The following is a 23,345-nucleotide window of genomic DNA, read 5'->3' on the forward strand; positions in this document are numbered from 1 at the left end:
CAAAATGCTTTATACAAGTCTTCATCTACAAAGTAAACTTTTGTTGTGTTTGAAATGATAAAAAAAAACACTGGTTTGCTGTGTGCAAGGAGTTGGTAAAACAGAAAGATCATACTGTAGTGGGATGGGTTGTGAACATAATTGTTCCAACAATGTCAAGGGACAGTGTAGGTTTAGGTTTGGAGAAAGGGACCTATAGAAATTGTGTAATTGTCTATGGAGAAACCACAAAGAGCCTCTGCTTTGACACTGGGAGTAAAACTCCCCAGAGGGTATGATACTTGTTGGGGTAAGAATGTGTCACAGTTTAGGCCAAAATGTTCTGTCCCAAATTCCCAGGACAGGTGGGTAAAAAAACCTATAGAAACTGTGGATTTTTCAGGATAGGAGTCATAGGGCCAGGGATCAATTTATTTTGTGTTTTACCAATGTGCCAGAGCATATAAGAGCCTTGGGGTCTCTTGGTGAAATAAAGGATTCTATGGCCACCTATCGTTATGTCAACCCTGGTGGAACCAATTTAAAATCATCACCAGCAAAACTGTTTTATGATATAAGGCCAAATCCAGCAATCCAACAAAACCCTCCACTTTTTCTTGTTCAAACATTTTATTCAAGAATATGAGTAAATACAACGTACATAGTACAACTGACAGAGGAGAGAGAACTAGCATAATACCAATAACAGAGTTAAACTGGTTACTGTAAATGTGACAGGCCATTCCAATAATCAGGTATAGGGTTAGCGAAGTTGGTGACCGAGATGGGAGACTCATCGGGTGCAGCCAACACCCAGGCACCCCTAAAAGGGAGCTCGCTGTGCCTGTGGAAGGAGGTGCAATCCGCGGTCTGCTGTCCTTATAGAAAGGCCATGTCACCAAAAGTAATGAAGCACAAACAGAAGTACAGATGTAATAACGATAATTTCAATGACCCAGGCAGTGAGATCAAAGAGATGCAAGCTGTAACCATGAGGAGGTAGTCAACTCAGTAAATGTGGAGAGAGGTAACCAGGACATTAGGAAAGTGCGAGATGCGGGTTGTTGCATATAGTACAGTATAGTTGGATAATGAAAGAGGGTAAGAGGAGGGAGGTGAGGAATAGAAAAGAGGGGGGAAGAACAGAGCTGGGGGGGAAGAATGGGATGGGTACAGGGGAGAAAGGAAGAAAGGGGAGGGAGAAGGTAGGTCCCCGGGGGGGGGGGGGGACACAGGATTTAAGTGACACCTGCGGGTGGTGCAAGGGTGAGGTTCAGGGCAACAGAAGGGAGTTATCAAAGTTCGATGGCAGAAAGTGGTCAACCCAAGATTACATAGTTACATAGTTACATAGTTAGTGAGGTTGAAAAAAGACATCAGTCCATCCAGTTCAACCTATGATGTGTGTGTGTGTTTGCTTTTAACCGTACATTGTATACCCCTGTATGTTGTGGTCTTTAAGGTGCCCATCTAATAGTTTTTTGAAACTATCAATGCTCCCTGCTGATACGACTGCTTGTGGAAGAGAATTCCACATCCTTACCGCCCTTACAGTGAAGAACCCCTTACGTATTTTAAGGTTAAACCGCCTTTCCTCTAGTTTTAGTGAGTGGCCACGTGTCTTATTGTATTTCCTTACTCTGAATAGTTTGTTCCTTATGCTAGGGTCGCCAGTACAGTATTTGTACATTGATATCATATCCCCCCTCAAACGTCTCTTCTCTAGAGAGAATAGGTTCAGTGCTTGTAGTCTTTCCTCATAGCTGATGTCCTCCATTCCCCTAATTATTTTTGTTGCCCTTCTCTGGACTCTTTCCAATTCCAGCACATCCTTCCTGAGGACCGGTGCCCAGAACTGGACAGCATACTCCAGATGTGGCCGGACCAGAGTCTTGTAGAGCGGGAGAATAATCTCTTTATTTCTGGAGTGAATCCCCTTTTTTATACATCCCAATATTCTGTTGGCTTTGCTTACAGCTGCTTGGCATTGCATGCCACTGCCAAGCCTGTTGTCAACCAGTACCCCCAAGTCTTTTTCCATCCTAGACTCTCCCAGAGGTTCCCCCCCTAGTGAGTAGCTTGCTTTCTGGTTTCTGGCCCCCAAGTACATTACTTTACATTTATCAACATTAAACCTCATCTGCCATGTAGTTGCCCACCCCGTTATTTTGTTCAGGTCCGCTTGTAAGGTTTCCACATCCTGCATAGAAGATATTGGCATGCTTAGTTTAGTATCATCCGCAAATACTGAGATTGTACTAGATATCCCCTCCTCTAGATCATTTATGAATAAATTAAACAGGATTGGTCCCAGGACCGAACCCTGGGGGACCCCACTTTCCACACCCGCCCAATCCGAGTATTCCCCATTAATCATCACCCTCTGGACTCTCCCCTGGAGCCAGTTCTCTATCCAGGTACTCACCTTATGGTCCATACCTACCTTCCTTAGTTTGTACAGTAAGCGTTTGTGGGGAACGGTGTCAAAGGCCTTTGCAAAGTCCAGATACACCACATCCACAGGCTTACCTTTATCTAGGTGGCAGCTCACTTCATCGTAGAAGGTTAATAGATTGGTTTGGCAAGAACGATTTTTCATAAATCCATGCTGATTACTACTAATTATATTGTTTTCATTACTATTGTAAACTATCCTTAAAGATCAAGAATAATGGTCTGGCAATCACCTGGCTGAGCTCTTTAAGAACCCTCGGGTGCAAGCCATCCGGTCCCGGTGATTTATTTATGTTAAGTTTCTCAAGTTTAGTTCTAAGTCTATCTTCTGTTATCCATGGGGGTACTTCCTGAGGTGTGTTGTTTAGTTTGGCCTTACAAGCTGGGTTCGTGTAGCCCCCCGATTCTTTTCTGAAGACTGAAGAGAAGAAATTATTTAACACTTCCGCCTTTTCCCTGTCCTCAGTGGCCATATTTCCTTTGTCATTTTTTATGGGGCCAATGTGTTCTGACCTCGCTTTCTTACTGTTTATATACTTAAAGAACTTCTTGGGGTTCTTTTTACTCTCTTCCGCTATATGTCTCTCGTGTTCTATTTTAGCCACCCTGATTTCATCTTTACATTTCTTATTACACTCTTTGTAATGCTTAAATGCTGCCAATGACCCCTCAGTCTTGTATTTTTTGAAAGCCTTTCCTTTAGCACTAATATGCATTTTTATGTTGGAGTTTAGCCACCCAGGGTTTAATTTTGCTCTTTTAAATTTATTTCCCTTTGGAATGCACTGGTCAATCCCCTTGTTAAGTATGCTCTTGAAGCACTCCCATTTTTCCTCCGTGTTCTTTGTTCCCAGGGTTCTATCCCATTTGATATTTTCTAGCAGAGAGCGCAGTTTTGGGAAATTGGCTCTTTTGAAATTCAGCGTCCTTATATTACCCCTCTGCTTCCTATTACTGTAATTAATACTGAAACTTATTGACCTATGGTCACTGTTTCCTAAGTTCTCCCGTATTTCTATATCCGTGAGCAGGTCTGTATTGTTGGTAATCAGTAGGTCAAGTACCACATTGTTTCTTGTCAGTGCATTCACCATCTGACCCATGAAATTGTCCTGCAAGATATTTAGGAACTGCCTAGCCTTGGCTGAATGCGCGGTTCCATCTGCCCAGTCTATATCTGGATAATTAAAGTCCCCCATTATAATGACATTTCCCATCCTTGCTGCCAATCCTATCTGTAAAATGAGGTCCGCCTCCCCCTCCTCCCTCAGGTTGGGGGGCCTATAGCATACGCCCAATATTACCTTCCCCACTGTGCCTTCCCTTTGAAGCTCTACCCATAGGGATTCTGCCTCGTCCTTAGCTCCATTATTAATATCATCCCCCAAGATTGCCAAAGCTGTTCAAATTTCTCAACTTTATCCAGCAGGACAGCTTCGATCTTCGTGTGAATCATGGCGTTAGTGACTCTATTTTTCACCTCGGGCACAGGCAGGTGAGGGGATTTCCAAGCTTTAGCTATGGTTTGCTTGGCTGCTGTCGTGACTTGAAGGAACAACTTGTGTCGCCGCTTAGATACATTGTCTGGTTTCATGTTTAAGAGAGCTAGGTAAGGGTGGGGTGGGATGGGTGTGTCCATGAGAGTGGAAAGAATGTGAAAGACAGCCTTCCAAAATTGTTGGGCCTTGGAACATGACCACCAGAAATGCATGTGGGTACCCGCGTCTTGGCAGCCTCGGAAGCATACAGAGGAGTATGACGGCTGGTATTTTGCAATACGAGCGGGCACTAGGTACCAGCGCATTAGTACTTTATAGTTGGTTTTTGAGGCCACAATAAAAACCCTCCACTTTTTGATGATTAGGGATCGAAGGTCTGATTCTCAGACATGTTTGAAAGCAGGCAAATTTAGTAATCAGGTATTGAAGCTTTTTAGAGGAAGCTTAAGAGACCAGAATAGGTACAGGTTAGAATAAATAGAGTAACTTTGGCAGTACATCCATTCAAATAACGTTGACCCTACCAAACCATTATAGCGGTAGAGAAGACCAGTTGTGGAGATCCTACTTAATTAAGTAGGATCAGGAGGTAAATCTGAGAAAGATCAGATGGTATATGCATACCTAAATCTTTATTTATGTTGCATTCATTTTAAAAGCAATGGTCATTTGTATGGTGGCAACCAAATAAGTGGGGAGAAAAACATTTAGGAGATCTGATTTGTGTAAATTCACCTTAAATACTCAAGGCCCAGAATGTCTCAAATTCATGTAGGATAGAGGGAAAACTAACTATAGGTGCAGAAAAATAAAGTAAGAGATTGTCTGCATATAAAGCTAGTTTATATTCAGACGTACCATTTTGAAGGGCCTTGGATGGATAGATTGGTCTACCAGGTGTTCCATTGCAAAAAAAACGTAAAAAATAGGTGAAAGCAGGCAGTCCTGGTGGGTGCCATAGGCAATGGACTAACTGGGGAATGGCAAGCTGTTTTATGGAGAATAGAGTATATAATGAAATTATTTTAGAGACTAGAGATTTTTGTAGGCCAATCTTCATTTATCCCATCCTAAGGAAGTCCCAATCTACCCCGTTAAATACCTTTTCTGTGACAACAGAACAAAAGCCGAGAGGAAAATTTGTCTTCCTGGCATAGGACAGCAGATGTATGCTCTTTATGGTATAATCTTAGGCTTCTCTATGATTAACAACAATTTTGGAATTTAGCTAAACATCATTAAGACAGTGGGTATTTTGAACCCCTTACATCAGCATCTCAAGTTGAGTACAGGTTCCAGCTCATCCTGTTTTGTTCTTCAGTAATTGTACTACCATAGGAGTGTGCTACTTTGTCGTGAGGTTGATACCTTTATTTGGGAACTATTATTTCCTAATTTGGACTGAGTGAAGTCCAAACAATGGTATATATGCCATGATGATGCAGGGTACCCAAAACTTTGTGCCTTATATCTTCAGTATAGATGCACCATTCAGTAGACATTAGCACTTTTTTTGTTGGGGGCCCTGCATAATGGAAGGAGCATTGGTGGGTAAACTGGTTTGCTCATTACTGCTTGTAAAATCTGGGGATACTGGCAAGCATTGCATTGTGTGAAAGTCGGAGTTACTAAAATAGCAGAGAGTTGATTTTTAGTTAAAAACGCCAAAAAACGTTAAAAAAACGCAGAAAAACGCCAATGCAAAAAAGCTAAAAAATGCTGAAAACTCACTACAAAGCTACTGACATTTTTATAACGTCCAGTGTGCATAAGGGCCTTAAAGTTACCTACAGATTGTTTTTAAAAACATGGTCAAGATGGCCATAGTTCAGCTTTAAATATTTGGCTTAATTTACTGACAGCGGGCTTACGACTAGTTCAGTTTACATATCAACTCATTTATTTTCAGAGGACAATGAGCCTAAGATAAATTAGGTAAATCTGGCCATATTCCATTCAATCCAAGTAAGGTGACATACCCATAAAAATCAAGATGTCAATCCCATTATCATATAAATGGCCCCAACAGACTGATAGAACTATCAGGGGATGGGACTCAATATAAGGATATTCCAATTGTGAACATTCTGGGAACTGCAGAAAGGAGATTGGGCAGTCAATTAGGAAAGGTTAAGTGTGACTATTGGTTTATGACCAAGGACTCTGAAGTATTTGGGGGAGGTACTGCCAAAGAACCAAGAATCTCTAGAAACGAGATACAAGTGTGATTTGTTTGCATTGAATAGAAGAGCCGCGCCAAGTCTTAAAGTGATTGGAAATCTTTTTTTAATAACAAACATGTTATACTTACCTGCTCTGTGCAATGGTTTTGCTTAGAGCAGCCTGAATCCTTCTTTTATTGGGTCTCCTGTGTTTGCTACCATAGGAAGCCGCATACTATTGTGGCATACCTGCGGGCTTGATCCTGAGCCACTCTGTCTGCTCCTATAGAAACAGACAGAGTGGCTCTGCTCCACCCCATGCTCCCTCATTAAAGAATTTGATTAACAGCAGCATGAGCCAATAGCTACCACTGTTGCCTCTCTATGTATTAAGGTAACAAAACCTTCTACCTTTACAAACTCTTTAGGCTGCCACTAAAACAGGAGAAGCATTCATATTGACTTCAATGCACTAACGTAAATTGCTGCAACAAATTGGGATCTTAACTGTGTTCAGGGTTATTTTTTTAGATATAGAATTTCTCTTTAGTTTTTTCTATGTAAAGAATGCAATAATGTCTGCATAAAGGCTGCATGTCTGGATATGTGTCTGGTTTGAATAGGTAGGAGAACCCAACACCATTTTAGAAAACAAAAGGCAAAAAGAAAAAATAGCATAGAGTTATGCTGTGGTGCTCCTGAGCTGGTGTTTGGTTGCTGGGGTCCATGCAGCATGTGTTGTTCTGCACACCTCAGCAGAATCCTGGTGCTGCAGTTAGAGCTGCCTTTTCTTTTCTCCCACAGATTTGTGCTATTTCTTTTTGTTTTTCCTCCCTTGCCTCTACCTTTTTTTAGGGTTCATAATTTTTCCTTTGTGGGAGCAATTTGTTTTTTTTTTCTTTAGTCTGCAGTTTTTTGTTTCATCTGTGGCTTCTCCTGTGACCAGCGTGTGTGCATAATCCAGTCCAGGTTTTGTGGCTGTTCCTGGTCTCAGGGCCTGCTATGGCGTACATCAGGGATCCTCAAACTACGGCCCTCCAGCTGTTGTGGAACTACACATCCCATGAGGCATTGTAAAATTCTGACATTCACAGACATGACTTGGCATGATGGGAATTGTAGTTCCTGAACAACTGGAGGGCCATAGTTTGAAGACCCCTGGCGTACATGAATGCACTGTGCAGAGGACCTTGTGAGGTGACCATCTTTGTTCGGCCTGTCCATGCTCTTGCATGATTGAGGAGGGTTTTGCACTGAAAATATCTTCTGTTTTCCCTTGCTTATGCTGCAGGTGAATGGGGGGAAAGGGGGGGGGGGGGGATTTTGGTACGTTTATGATCTGTTTGTTTCTTTCTCTGAGTTTTCTTCCTTTTTCTTTCTGTGCAGTGCAGAGATCCTTGCTCTAATAGGAACTTTCTGCCACATAGCCAAAACCTCCATTTGCTCAAGTGGGGACCATCAGTCTGGTAAGTAAGAAGAGGAAAAACAGTGCCTTTCCATGAACATGGCCTTCATCTTCTGATGCAACCTAGCCCGCTCTCGCTCCTGCTTAAGGTCACACTTAAAGAGTGTTGCCATATCATGACAAGTCCAGTGGGGACAGCGGCTCATCCAGCCCCGCAGGTATCGCCCAGGAGGCACAGAAGAGTGTCTGCATTTCTCCTACCCTGAGTGCTTGGCTTTTTTCCAATCAGCTGGCACCATACCCACCTGTAGACTATCCTTAACCACCTCCCACCCGGCCATTGTACATAATACATTCCGGAACGTCCTTCAGAAGGAGCGAGATCGCGCCGCCGCGGGCACGAGCAGCGGCGCGATCTCGATGTGCCTGTGTCCCTCGGACACAGCGCAACAAGATGCATCAGGAGGGCCCTGTGATTGGCCCTCCTGATCACATGACGGCTGTGTCCAATCACAGCCGTCATGCAATGTAAATACAGCCGTTGTAACGGCTTCGATCTCTTCTCCTCCTGACAGATCCTGTCAGGGAGGAGAAGAAGAGGATCGATACTGGAGCTGGGGTGATCAGTGAGTATTTCTAAGTACTCACTGATCACAAGGGGGTCTGTGCTGGTAATCAGAACATTGATTACCAGTGCAGCCCTAGGGGGTTGGGGTGCCACTAGAGCCACCAGGGATGCCCACGCATGACCACCAGGGATGCCCACCATGGCCACCAGGGATGGCAAACAGCCTGCCAGTGGTGCCCTCCTATCAGTGCTGCCCACCAATGCCATATATCAGTGCTGCCCACCAGTGCCCGTTATTGCCATCCACCAGTGCCGCCCACCAGTGCCCATTATTGCCCACCAGTGCTGCCTATTAGTGCCCATCAGTGCCCCCCATCAGTGCCCATCAGTGCCCATCAGTGCCAATCAGTGCCGCCCATCAGTGCCGATCAGTGCCACCTATCAGTGCCCATCAGTGCCGCCGATCAGTGCCCATCAGTGCTGCCTATCAGTGCCCATCAGCGCTGCCTGTCAGTGCCCACCAATGCTACATATCAGTGCTATCTATCAGTGCCACATATCAGTGCCCATCAGTGCTGCATATCAGTGCTACCTATCAGTGCCCATCAGTGCTGCATATCAGTGCCACCCCATCAGTGCAACCCCATCAGTGGCACCCAATCAGTGTCTCCTCATCAGTGCCTGTCAGTGCAGCATCATCAGTGCTCATCAGTGCAGGAAAAAACGTATCTATTCAAAAATTTTTATAACCTAAACAAAAAAACTTTTTTTTTTTTTTCAAACTTTTCGGTCTTTTTTTATTTGTGCACCAAAAAAGAAAAAACCTGTCAGTGATCAAATACCACCAAAAGAAAGCTCTATTTGTGGGGGAAAAATGACACAAATTTGGTTTAGGTACAGTGTTGCATGACCGCGCAATTGTCATTCAAAATGCAACAGCGCTAAAAGATGAAAATTGGTCTGGGAAGAAAGGGGGTTTAAGTGCCCAGTATTGAGGTAGTTAAAGATCAAGAAAAATGGTCTGGCTATCACCTGGCTGAGTTACTTAAGTACCCTCGGGTGCAAGCCATCCGGTCCCGGTGATTTATTTATGTTAAGTTTCTCTAGTTTAGTTCAAAGTCTATCTTCTGTTACCCATGGGGGTACTTCCTGAGTTGTATTATTTAATTTATCATTACAAGCTGGGTTAGTGTAGCCCCCGATTCTTTTGTGAAGACTAAAGAGAAGAAATTATTTAACACTTTCACCTTCTCTCTGTCCTCTATGGCCAGCTTCCCTTCGTCATCTTTGATGGGGCCAATGTGTTCTGGCCTCGCTTAATTACTTTTTATATACTTAAAGAATTTCTTGGGTTTTTTTTTTTACTCTCTTCCGCTATACGTCTCTCGTGTTCTATTTTAGCCGCCTTGATTTCACCTTTACATTTCTTATTGCACTCTTTGTAATGCTTGAATGCTGCCAATGACCCCTCAGCCTTGTATTTTTTGAAGGCCTTTTCTTTAGTATTAATATGCATTTTTATGTTGGAGTTTAGCCACCCAGGGTTTACTTCTGCTCTTTTAAATGTATTCCCCTTTGAAGGCACTGGCTAATCCCTTTGTTTAGTATGCTCTTGAAGCACTCCCATTTTTCCTCCGTGTTCTTTGTTCCCAGGGTTCTATCCCATTTGATATTTTCTAGCAAAGAGCGCAGTTTTGGGAAATTGGCTCTTTTGAAATTCAGTGTCCTTATATTACCCTTGTGTTTCCTATTACCATGATTAATACTAAAACTAATTGACCTATGGTCACTATTTCCTAAGTTGCCCCGTATTTCTATATCCCTGAACAGGTCTGTATTGTTGGTAATCAGTAGGTCTAGCACCACATTGTTTCTTGTCTGTGCGTTCATCATCTGACCCATGAAATTGTCCTGCAAAACAATTAGGAACTGCCGAGCCTTGGATGAATGTGCGGTTCCTTCTGCCCAGTCTATATCTGGATAATTAAAGTCCCCCATTATAATGACATTTCCCATCCTTGCTGCCAATCCAACCTGTGAAAGGAGGTCCGCCTCCCCCCCTCCCTCTGGTTGGGGGGTCTATAGCATACGCCCAATATTACTTAGAATTACATCCCAAAACACACTTTGCTACTCCTCCTGGTAGCAGCTACTGGTTGGTGATGTCACATGGGGGTGGTACCACCAGGGGATATCGCCAGATGGCCTCTTCTGTACCCATAAAAGAACTGTCAATGCCAGAGCCTGCAGTAAGTGGTTAGTCTTTGACATGGTGGAGATTTTTTTTTCTTCTTTTTTTGGATCTGGCGGTAGCGTCGGTGTCATGATTTACAATGGAACTACATCAGGAGACATTGTTTTTTAAAATTTTTTAATAAAGGAATTGGCAAAAACTGCCTTATGTCTTTATTTTTGACACTTTTTTTGGTAAATTAGTAGGGGTACAATGTACCCCTACTCATTCACATAGGGAGAGGGTGAGATCTGGCCCCCTGCCTGCCCCCTGGCCTTGTTAAAGGGGGCTTCCAGAGTCCGATAGGCCCCCTGCCCACAAACCCCCACAACCACAGCCCAGGGTTGTTAGCAAGACGCCTTTGTCCCCATCAACATGGGAACCAAGTGCTTTGGGGCGGGGGGTAATGTGGCCTGGTATGGTCTTGACCTGCCGGAGTGCATGCTCTGATAGGGGTCTGGTATGGATTCTGGGGGAGACCCCACACTGGGTTTTATTTTGGCTTTTGTTTTACATTTTTGTATTGCCGGCAATGGTATTGTATTTAAATTGTAATTTAAATGTATATTTTTTTTCATTATAAATGTCAGTTTTGCTGCAGCAGGTTTTATACATGGTACAGATTCACCACTTTACAGGCCAAATAAGGGGATGCCCCAGGCACTATATTTACAGGAATTTTTTATTTTTATTGTTTTAATTTAAGCATCATTAAAATCACTGCTCCTGCAAAAACGATATTTAAAAAAAATATGTTGCACTGATACAGGTCCTTCAGGGCAGTAACTTTTTAAGGCCAATAACTTTCATATAAGCCTTCCAAATGAGGACTTTTGATTTTTCAAATTGGGGTCCCATAGACTTCAATGGGGTTTAGTGTTCAGGTCTGAACTTTTGCTATTTTCATGAGTTCTGGTGCAAAACCCAACAGCGGAGTGTTTGGCTAATCTCTTCTTATCTCATTTTTGAAGACCCTGAAGAACCAGGACAGTAGAAACACCCACAAAATGACCACATTTTGGAAAGCAAACATTTTTTCCAAGAGGAGTGGTGAGTCTTTAACCACTTTAGGACCACTCACTGTGCTACTACGGCACAGTGGCAGCCCTGACTCCTAGCTATCTCGGCGGCGCGCAGGCCGGAGAAGGAGAGGTGGCGATCACCGCCTCTCTTCCCCGATCGTCGGGGAAGTGTGAGAAGATCTGCCCGCTTGTGTAAACAAAGCAGGCGGATCTTCTCTGTGACAGACAGGGAGAGATCACAGGATTCAGCATAGCTGAATCAGAACTCCCTCCCCCCACACACGTCAGTAAGCATGAGGCATACATTTAACCCCTTGATAACCAACAGTGTTAGCCTCTTCCCTGCCAGTGTCATTATTACAGTAACAGTGCATATTTATAGCACTGATTACTGTAGTAATGTCACTGGTCCCCCCAAAAGTGTCAAAAATGTCATTTAGGGGTCCGATCTGTTCACCGCAATGTTGCAGTCCCGCAAAAAAATTGCAGATCGCCGCCATTATTAGTAAAAAAAATAAAAACAATAAAAATGACAAATCTTTCCCATAGTTAGTAAACGTGAAAACCAATCAAAATACACTTATTGCAATTTTTTTTTACCAAAAATATGTAGCAGAAATCAAACTGGCCTAAAATTTAAAAAAATTAGATTTATACCTTTTTTTTGGGGAATGTTATATATATCAGAATGTAAAAAAAATTTGTTTTTTTTTTTCAAAATTGTCGCTCTTTTTTCAAAAATTAAAAATCGCACGACCGCGCAAAAGTACCGCAGTACAGAATCGCTAAATTTGGCCTGGTCAGGAAGGGGGTAAATTCTTCCGGTCTTGAAGTGCATAAAAATACGCTCATTGAGAATTGTTTTGTCAAAGACATGTAGCTAAATACATTTTGGCCTAAATATATGACAAAAATTGAATATATTGGATATTTTTTAACAGTCAAAGTAGAAAATGTAAATTTTTTCAAAATTTTTGCTCTTTTTTTATTAATATCACAAAAAATAAAAAGCGCAGAGGTTACATAGTTACACAGTTTGTGAGGTTGAAAAAAGACATCAGTCCATCCAGTTCAACCTATGATGTGTGTGTGTGTGTTTGCTGTTAACCGTACATTGTATACCCCTTTATGTTGTTGTCTATAAGGTGCCCATCTAATAGTTTTTTTAAACTATTGATGCTCCCTGCAGATACCACTGCTTGTGGAAGAGAATTCCACATCCTTACTGCTCTGACAGTAAAGAACTCCCTATGTATTTTAAGGTTAAACCATTTTTCCTCTAGTTTTAGTGAGTGGCCACGTGTCTTATTGTATTTCCTTTCTCTGAAAAGTTTGTTCCTTATGCTAGGGTCCTCACCAGTACAGTATTTGTACATTGATATCATATCCCCCCTCAAGTGTCTATTCTCCAGAGAGAATAAGTTCAATGCTTGTAGTCTTTTCTCATAGCTGATGTCCTCCATTACCCTAATTATTTTTGTTGATTTTCTCTGGACTCTCTCCAGTTCCAGCACATCCTTTTTGAGGCCCAGTGCCCAGAACTGGTTGAAATACTCCAGATGTGGCCGGACCAGAGTTTTGTAGAGTGGGAGAATAATCTCTTTATTTCTGGAGTGAATCCCCTTTTTTATACATGCCAGTATTTTGTTGGCTTTGCTTGCAGTGGCTTGGCATTGCAATCCACTGTCAAGCCTGTTTTCCACTAGGACCCCCAGGTCCTTTTCCATCTTAGATTCACCCAGGGGTTACCCCGCTAGTGAGTAGCTTGCTCTTGTGTTTCTGACGCCCAAGTGCATTACTTTACATTTCTCAACATTAAACCTCATCTGCCATTTAGTTGCCCACCCCATTATTTTGTTTAGGTCCGCTTGTAAGGTTTCCACATCCTGCATAGAAGATATTGGCATGGTTAGTTTAGTATTATCCGCAAATACCGATATTGTGCTGGATATCCCCTCCTCTAGGTCATTTATGAATAAATTAAACAGGATTGGCCCCAGGGCAGAACATTGGGGGACCCCACTTTCCACACCTGCCCAATCCGAGTACTCCCCAATTATCACCACACTCTGGACTCTCCCCTTGAGCCAGTTCTCTATCCAGGTACCCACCCTATGGTCCATACCTATGTACCTTAGTTTGTACAGTAAGCGTTTGTGGGGGACCGTGTCAAATGCCTTTGCAAAGTCCAGATACACCACATCCACAGACTTACCTTTATCTAGGTGGCAACTCACTTCATCGTAGAAGGTTAATAGATTGGTCTGGCAAAAACAATTTTTCATGAATCCATGCTGATTACTACTAATAATATCGTTTTCATTACTAAAGTCTTGTATATAGTCCCTTAACATCCCCTCCAAAATCTTGCAGACTACAGATGTTAGTCTGACAGGTCTATAGTTACCCGGGATATAAGTGATCAAATACCCTCAAAAGAAAGCTCTGCTTGTGGGGAAAAACAAGACGTAAATTTCGTTTGGGTACAGTATTGCATGACCACGCAATTGTCAGTTAAAGTCACGCAGTGCCAAAAAGGAAAAAGTGGCCTGGTCATTGAGCAGCCAAATCTTCCGGGGCTAAAGTGGTTAAAATAATTTTTTAGGCCACAAATTTTTGAAACATGCAGAATGAAAAGGAAATAAACTTTGCTACCCCTTTTAGCTGCAGAGGCAGTGTAGGTCTGCTGTGTCTGTGATGCTTTGCTTCACAGCTGTGGCAGGAATTAGACTAACTGTACGCCCAGTTGGTCGTGACCAATTTAGGTTAATGGAGTACTTTTGCTGGGTCCAAGGGGTTAAAGCAGGTGGTGAAGAGGCAAAACAATGCCTCTTCACTTCCTGTCAAAAGCTCTCTGAAGAGCAATCTGAATATGGATTGCTCTTCAGAGAGCATTGTACATGTGAACAAGTCCTTGTGGTAACACAATGACTGCTGTGGTGGTGATCAGGGACACTGTGACTGCAGTGGCAGTGATCAATGACACTGTAAATAAGGGTGTCAGTGATTACGGACAATATGACAGGTGTAGCAGGGATTAGGGACACTGTGACTGATAGGGATGGCCTTGCGTTTCGCCCGGCGGTCAGTTTGCGGCGAACTTTGCTCGTTCGCAGTCTGCCGATTTTGCGAACATATGGCGTTTTGTTCGCGGCGGCCATATTAGTTTGCATTGGGGAGAACTTTGACCCATGACAAAGCCATCAGGTGGAACAGGACAGCCAATTGAAACATTTCAGCACATGGACATACCCCCTACCTTATAAATAGACCTGAGCTGGCGGCCATTTCACATTCTGCTTTTTGTCAGTGTAAGGAGAGGTTGGCTGTGTGACTGTCAGTGACACAATTCGCTCTGTTAAGGTCCACAAAAGTCCTTTTACGGGCTCGTATTTGGTATAGGTATACTATCTCTTTTGTCAGTGTAGGGAGAGGTTTGCTGTGTGCACCAGGGACAGATCATCAGTGACACAAATCGCTCTGTTAAGGTCCACAAAGGTAATTTTAAGGGCTGGTATTTGGTATAGGTGTACTGTATCATTTTTGTCAGTATAGGGAGAGGTCTGCTGTGTGCACCAGGGACAGATTTGTCAGTGACACAAATCGCTCTGTTAAGGTCCACAAAAGTCATTTTAAGGACTAGTATTTGTTATAGGTGTGCAGTGCACTATATAGGGGTGAATTCCAATTATAATATACTTTATAATATAGAAAGCATATTATAGTGGATTTGTATTGTGCACTGTGCAGCATTGTGATTGGTGTGTTGAGCGTTTCTGCAGCAATACAACAAACAGTGACAAAAGCACTTTTAAAAAGTATTATAACTGGTGTGATAGACCAGTGGCCCCCAAATACTACATATTGAAGTGGGGTGTTATCTGAGTATACTTTTATAAGTGTATTTGTGTCCTGCAAAAATATTGCCTCTTTTGCTGCGTTAACTGTGCTACACACAGTGACAAGAGTTACTGGCCAATTTTTTGTACAACTGGTGTGATAGACCAGTGGCCCCCCAATACCCCATATTGAAGTGGGGTGTTATTTAACAGTATACTTCCCAAAAGACACCACCACCAACACCACCATATACCCTCCGTTTGAATCACTGGAATTATTTTCCGATCCATCACAAGACATTTGCGATGCACAGCCATTGTTGGCATCGGATTAGGAAGAGGAGGTAGCAACAGCCGCCACTCAGCAGTCTGAGGACAGTACCCATATCAGCCCAAGGTGGTTGGTCCCTGCTGTTGCTGCCTACTCGGAGATCTCGAATGTTAGTGGTGGGGAAGGTGACGTGGATGATGACGTGTCTATGGACATCACATGGGTGGCCACAAGAGAGGAAGAGGAGGGGAGTTCAGAGGGAGAGACGGACCAGCAGATAGGGAGGAGAAGCAGGCGGAACTTGCATTGCACAGGAGGGAAAAAGCAGACTGCAAATGTATCAGGAGCGAGCCATCATCCATGTACGGTCACATCTGGCGCTCCCAGGATGCCGGCACATGGCTCCGCAGTGTTGCCATCTGCAGCCTTTGCATTCAATGCATAATTCGCTGTAAGCCCAACACTCACCTAGGGACGACCGCCTTAAGAAGGCACCTGAACTCCCATCACCAAGCCCAGTGGGAGCAATGCCGTCAGAACCCACAAAGCCACACTTCAGGCTCTCACTCTTCTCCTTCTCCTCTCTCCTCACAATTGTCCTCCACTCCACCTTCCATCATGCTGTCCTCATGTAGTTCTGGAAAAAGGCAGGCTTCCATGGCCCAAATGTTGGAGCGTAAGAAAATGATGACTCCGGATAGCCCTCTTGCCCAACGGTTGACTGCTGGCTTGTCGGAAACTACTGCCCTATCAACTGGTGGACTCAGAGGCCTTTCGGAAATTTGTGGCCATTGGAACACCACAATGGAAGGTCCAAGTCAGGAAATATTTCTCGCAGAAGGGCATTCCAAGGCTGTATGGCCATGTTCAGCGGCAAGTGAATATATCTCTGGAACACAGTGTCGGTGCCAAGATACATCTGACCACAAACACATGGTCTAGCAAACATGGGCAGGGAAGGTATATAATTTTTACTGCCCACTAGGTGAACCTTCTGACGGTCGTCAAGCATGTAAGCCGTGGCAACCGTGTAGATTTAGTTTTACCGCCACGGATTGCATGCAGGCCTGCCTCTTCTTCTCCTCCTCATACTCCATCCTCCCTCTCCTCCTCGGCTGACTCCTCCTTTTCCGCTGCTACCGTCTCTTCCACTGCGCAGCCCAAGATCCCCAGAACCTATTCCACATGCCAGGTGAGACGTTGCCATGCTGTGCTGCATCTGTTGTGCTTGGAAGCCAAGAGCCACACTGGTCCTGCACTCCTTTCAGCTTTGCGTTCACAGGCAGATCAGTGGCTGACACCGCTCAATTTGACAGTTGGCAAAGTGGTGTGCGACAACGGTGCCAATCTGCTGAGCGTGCTGAAACAGGGCAAAATAAAACACGAGTCATGCATGGCACATGTCCTGAACTTGGTCGTGCAGCGATTCGTTGCCAAATACCCTGGGGTCCAGGATGTCTTGCGGCAGGCCAGTAAAAAACTCGGGCCATTTCAGAAGATCTTACACAGCCATGGCTTGCCTTGCTGACATTCAGCGGCGACACAACCTCCACATCAGGCGTCTTATTTGTGACTGCCCGACGAAATGGGACTCAATGTTGCATATGCTTGATAGGCTGCTCCAGCAGAAATGTGCAGTTAACGACTACTTGTACGAACTCTGTGGCAGAACAGGTTCTGGGGAGCTTGGGTTTTTTTCACCTCGCCAGTCGCCTGCAGACTTCTGCGGCCATTTGATGAGATCACCAACTAGTCAGTCACGGCCAGGGCACCATCAGTGACATCGTACCTTACGCCTTCTTTCTGGAGTGTGCATTGCATTGTGCCATTGATCAAGCCATCGAGGCGCAGGAGCAGGAAGATGAGGAAGTCGCAATATTGGATGAATTCCCAGGGGGTGCTACTCCATCTGAGACAAGTCAACAACAGGAGTCTGAGGAGGAGTCAGAGGAGGATGGTGCCGGGGCGGATGAGGAGGAGCAAGAAGAGCATGCTTTAAACCTGTCTGGGATCCCTGGTGTTGTCCGTGGATGGGGGGAGGAGAACGAGGACGACATTATCCTGCATGATGATCTGGAGCCAGGCCACTACACCGCATCCAGTTTAGTGCGAATGGGGGCCTTCATTCTCCAGTGTTTTAAGGGGGACCCCCGTATAAAAAGCATAAAGGGCAAGGACCAGTACAGGGTGGCAACGTACTTAGATACAAACAAAAAATGACGGAAATGTTACCACCATCACAGAGGGTGGTCAGAATGCAGCACTTCCAGGCCTTGCTGCGAGAAATGCTGCATTCTGCTTTTGCGTGTGATAGCAGAGGAATTTCCAGTCACAGAGAGACAGTTGCGGGTAGCAATCCAACAGGGCCTGCAAGAAGAGGGCGGTTTGAAGATGTGTTGGTCACTTCAGATATGAGATCCTACTTTCAGCATGATCTTCCTCTTTCATGCCCTCTGGGATTGTATGTGATTTTATCAACTCTCTCTTTCTATTACTTGCATGACACAATTCCCCTCTCTCACTTTAATACTTCTATATACTTTTGTTATCTACCCAAGAGGTCCATGTGATCTAACCCAATTCTTTTTGTCTCCATCTTTGGAAAATCTTTCCTCGTCCCGGTTCCTCCCCGTCCATATACAACTATCTTTCTCTAGGATATTATCCACGTCCTGAAAACGCTATACTTATGTACTCCGTTTACCTCTAGCCACGAACAATATACATTCACAAGAGGTATGATAAGGATTTTTTTGTCCCCCTTTTTTCATCTGTACTCTTCTTATTATTCACTTAAGATGGTTATGACATATGACTATATATATATATATCTCCTTATTTTACCATTGTTTCAGTGACCACTGAGATATTACAGTGGCCTAAACCATTCATGGGGAATATTTAGGACCAATAATGGATCATTGTGGCGCCCACGATGCGGTCAACTTTCAGCTATCTCTTTAAATCATCTCTTTTCTCTCTCAATGAATTATGTTCTTTATGATACCAGACATCTTCCTTTCGGTTGACACCAATTTTAATTGACAGCCCAGTTGCCCCTACAAAGAAAACTTTCCTTGTATCCATTAAAGTTAATGGGGTCCGCCGCGAACTTGAGGTTCGCGGACATTTGAAAAAATTTGCGGCTGATGTTCGCGAACCGCCCCGGCCGATGTTCGTCCATCACTAGTGACTGGTGTGATGATGATCAGGGACACTGTAACTGGTGTGGTGGTGATTAGGGACAATATGACTAGTGTGGTGGTGATCGGGGACACTTTAAGTGGTGTGGAGATGATCAGGGGCACTAGGACTGGTGCGGCAGTGATCAGGGACACTGTAACTGGTGTGACGATGATCAGGGATACTGTAACTGATGTGGCAGTGATTAGGAACAATATGAGTGGTGTAGCAGTGGTTAGAGACACTGTTACTGGTGCGGCAGTGATCGGGGACACTGTAACTAGTGTGTTGGTGATTAGGGACAATATGACTAGTATGGTGGTGGTTAGGAATACTGCAAATGGTTGTGATGATTTGGGATACTGACTAGTGACCTACTGTCACCAAAGCATTGATTATCACTGTAAAAGCAATTGTTTTAACTATCATGAATGTTTTTTTTTCATGACTCACTGTTTACCATTGTGATTGCTGTGATTAGCTACATATATCACACGGTACAGGGCCGCTGTGATTGGCCTAGTACCATGTAATCACTGCGACCAATCACAGAGTTTACAATAGCAAGCAATGCTATCATAAATGAAAGCCATCAATGACAATTGTTTACTTCTCATAATGTTATAGCTGTGATTAGTCACAGCAATCACATGGTATCTGGACCACAGTGGCCAAGTGCCATGCACTGTGATCACAAATCATAGCAGGGGGCATGTGTGAGGGACACAATCGTGAGGACATACCTGAATATCCTCCTAGAATAACATTGACCAGGCAGGAAGAAGTTAAATGCTAAGTGCATCTTAACCACTTTAAGACCAGAAGGATTTGCCCCCTTAATGACCAGGCCCTATTTTGTGATTTGGCACTTCGTTAATTTAACGGACAATTGCACGGTCGTGCAGTGCTGTACCCAAATAAAATTGATGTCCTTTTTTCCCCACAAATAGAGTTTTCTTTTGGTGGTATTTGACCACCTGTGCGATTTTTAATTTTTTGCGCTATAAACAAAAAAATAGGGACAATTTTGAATTTTTTTTTATATTTTTCACATTTTGGCATATGACATTCTCAACATTTTTTTTAAAAAAATCAAAATTTTTTTTTACATTTTAGGCCAATTTGTTTTCTGCTACATATTTTTTTATTAAAAAAATCCCAATAAGCGTATTTTGATTGGTTTGCACAAAAGTTATCGCTTCTACTAACTACGGGAAAGATTTATGTCATTTTTATTGTTTTTTTTTCTTTTACTAGTAATGGCAGCCATCTGCGATTTTTTTGCGGGATTGCGACATTGCGGCGGACAGATCAGACCCCTAACTGACATTTTTTACACTTTTGGGGGTACCAGTGACATTACTACAGTAATCAGTGCTAAAAATATGCACTGTTACTGTAATAATGACATTTGCAGGGAAGGGGTCAACACTATGAGTGATTAATGGGTTAAATGTGAGCCTAGGGGAGTGATTCTAACTGTGGGGGGGGGGGGTGGCTTCTGAAATGACCATAGAGACCTGTGATCCTATATAGAGGTTCACATGAGCTTTGTGATCATTTAAGGGAGAATAATGGTCGACTGCGTTTACAACAGCTGACCATCCTTCTCTCTCTCAGCGGGGAGCGATCACAGGTGTCAGGTGGCAATCGAAGCCGCCTGACCAATGCATCAGCTTCCCTGCTGCCGAGTGGGGGTGCGAGCGCGCCACCAGAGGTGCGCGCTTGCCCCCTAGCTTCCTGCGCAGGACCGACGTAGGTCTACGTCTACGGGTGAAACTGCGGAGGGTGGTCAGGAAGTGGTTAACTATAGTGAATGGCTTTTTTTCATGATACACTGTTTACCATTGTGATTGCTGTGATTAACTACAATTATCACACGGTACAGGACCGCTGTGATTGGCCCTGTACCATGTATTCACTGCGACCAATCACAGAGATCACAATAGCAAGCAATGCTATCACGAATGAAAGCCATCAATGACAGTTGTTTACATCTCATAATGTAATAGCTGTGATTAGTAACAGCAATCACATGGTACCTGGACCACAGTGGCCAAGTGCCATGCACCGTGATCACAAATCATAGCAGGGGGCATGTGTGAGGGACGCAAGTATGAGGACATACCTGTATATCCTCCTAGAATAACATTGACCAGGCAGGAAGAAGTTAAATGCTAAGTGCATCTTAAACAACTCAATAACAGTATGTTTCTTCATTTCTAAAAAGTTTTGTCACAAAATAAGGGGTGTCCACTTTCCAAACAGTGTTTATTTTTGGGGTGTTTATAGTGCCCTGACATTTTTATTTGATATGTTTTATACTAGAAGAAACAGATTTTTGTTCAAAATGTTTGGTCTTTTTTCCTTTTTCCTTTAAATATAAAAATGTTTAAAAAAATTGTTTTTAAATACCACCAAAAGAAAGCTCCATCAGTCTAAACTAATGATATAAAATGAATTGGGGTACAGTGTTGTAACTATCACAGCACCATAAAACATGCTGATATTGAGGTGATAAAAAACAAAAAAGTGTCTCTACATCATCCAGTAGTGTTAGATCCATCAAGATATGAGACACCAGATGATGTTGACCCACCGTCAGTAAGGTCATTCGGGAATCGGGTGTTCTAAAATTTAATCGGACCCGTGAAAATTTTCGGACCCTCGTCACTTCCGGTGATACTACGTCACCACCAGCTCGTTGCGAGCCCCAGTGCGCATGCTCACAAGACATTTTCCAGGTCCGATGAGATTTTAAGACTTTGCTAACAGCTGACTGAGAGGAGGAGGAGGGGCTGAGGTAGGACGACAACACCGCCGCGGGAAAATTTTACAACACCGCCGCATCATCGAGCAAGGAACATGTTACAGAGCTGACTTAGAGGGGACTGTCTGTCTAGAGGAGGCGGGAAGGAAGTGAATATATATAATTTTAGAACACCGCCTGAGGTCCCTAGACTTTCGCCCTCACATAGAGCCACTTCCGCCTGTTCTCCCGATACTTCCGCCCTTACTGACACATACCTCCGCCTAAATTCCATAGACTTCCGCCCTCACATAGAAGTGAATTCCACATTCTCTATGGAAACTAATAGAGAACCCCTCTAAGTCAGCTCTGCAACATGTTCCTTGCTCGATGATGCGGCGGTGTTGTAAAATTTTCCCGCGGCGGTATTGTCGTCCTACCTCAGCCCCTCCTCCTCCTCTCAGTCAGCTGTTAGCAAAGTCTTAAAATCTCATCGGACCTGGAAAATGTCTTGTGCGCATGCTCATCGGGGCTCACAACAGCTGCTGGTGGTGACGTAGTATCACCGGAAGTGACTAAATTTTAGAAAATCTGGATCCCTAGCTCCTTTGTTTACAAACAGGGCCTATTATATAGAGACAGTAGTAATACCGCTGCTGAATGACAGATCCCCTAGCTTGTTGACAAACAGAAGCTGGCAGAAATCTGTCATTTAGCAGCTACATTGCTACCAGTGCTAAACAACAGGTTTCCTGCAGCTGTTTATAAGCACAAGATGTCATTTTTAATAAGATACATTACTACATTATACTGCAAGCACAACTTCACTTGCAGATTTTCAATGTTGCTCTTTAAGCCACATTAAAAGCCCTCTCCACACTAAATTGTAATTACATTTTTTTTTGTCATTGCCCAGTTGGTCTTGTAAAAAGGCAGAGAAAAAAATCACAAGATTCAGCTTCTATAGACTTCAGTGGAGTTAATGGATTTGGAGTTCTACTTAAAATGCAGTTTTATGAAGTTAAAGTCATGTATTTTACTGCAGGAAAATTGACAAGTGTAATTAGTTCCTAAATACAATAACAATAGTAATATTTTACATTTTTGGTTATTTATTTTCTATTCCTACAACTACTGTAGAACCCACAATATTGCATTTTGAAGGATGTTCTTACAGTGTCAAACGCCATCTTAAATATCTCTAATCTGAAATCGCCCTATAAATAATTGTGTAAATGTACGTGAATGTTTTCTTTTTTGATATTTTACATAAATCTACCTGTAATTTAGGGTTGTTGGCTCTTTAAGGTCTTCAGGTAGTTAGAAAAAACATAACTAACAGTGTGAAAAACAAAGCTGCTGCTATGTCACCTCTATATGACCTAAAAATCAACCCTGCATGCAGAAATCATTAGGCAAGCATCCTCTCTTGTTGTACTATCACTGCAGAGACAAAAGATAATGCAATTGGTGTAACATCTGTTCTATATTAGGCGCTGATATATTCTTAATTACATTCCAGTAGGGAAGTTGTTTTATAAAAACTCCCATGTCACATGGTTCATATTGCTAAATAAAACAAGGATCTTGCATGGTTTCAAGGACAGATTTATAAAGGTGCTGGTAAATCTGCATAGATATTTTACTTTGGCATGAGAAAAAATATTATTATTATTCTTCAGAATTTATATAGCACCAATAGTTTGCGCAGCGCTTTACAACATGAGGGCAGACAGTACAGTTACAATACCATTCAATAGAGGAGGAATCAGGGGCCCTGCTTTTTAGAGCTTACAATCCAAAAGGGAGGGTCAAGCGATAAAAAAAGTAATAACTGTGGGGGAAGAGGTGATGGAAAAAATAAAAGGACATTTGTTAGGTGGTGGCAGGGTAGGCTTCTCTAAAGAGAAGGATTTTCAGTGATCACTCGAATGTTTACAGAGTTAGAGATAGTTAGACAGATTGGGTTAAGGAGTTCCGG

Source organism: Pelophylax lessonae (genome assembly GCF_965119305.1).
Source record: "Pelophylax lessonae genome assembly, chromosome: 4".
Taxonomy (NCBI): domain Eukaryota; kingdom Metazoa; phylum Chordata; class Amphibia; order Anura; family Ranidae; genus Pelophylax; species Pelophylax lessonae.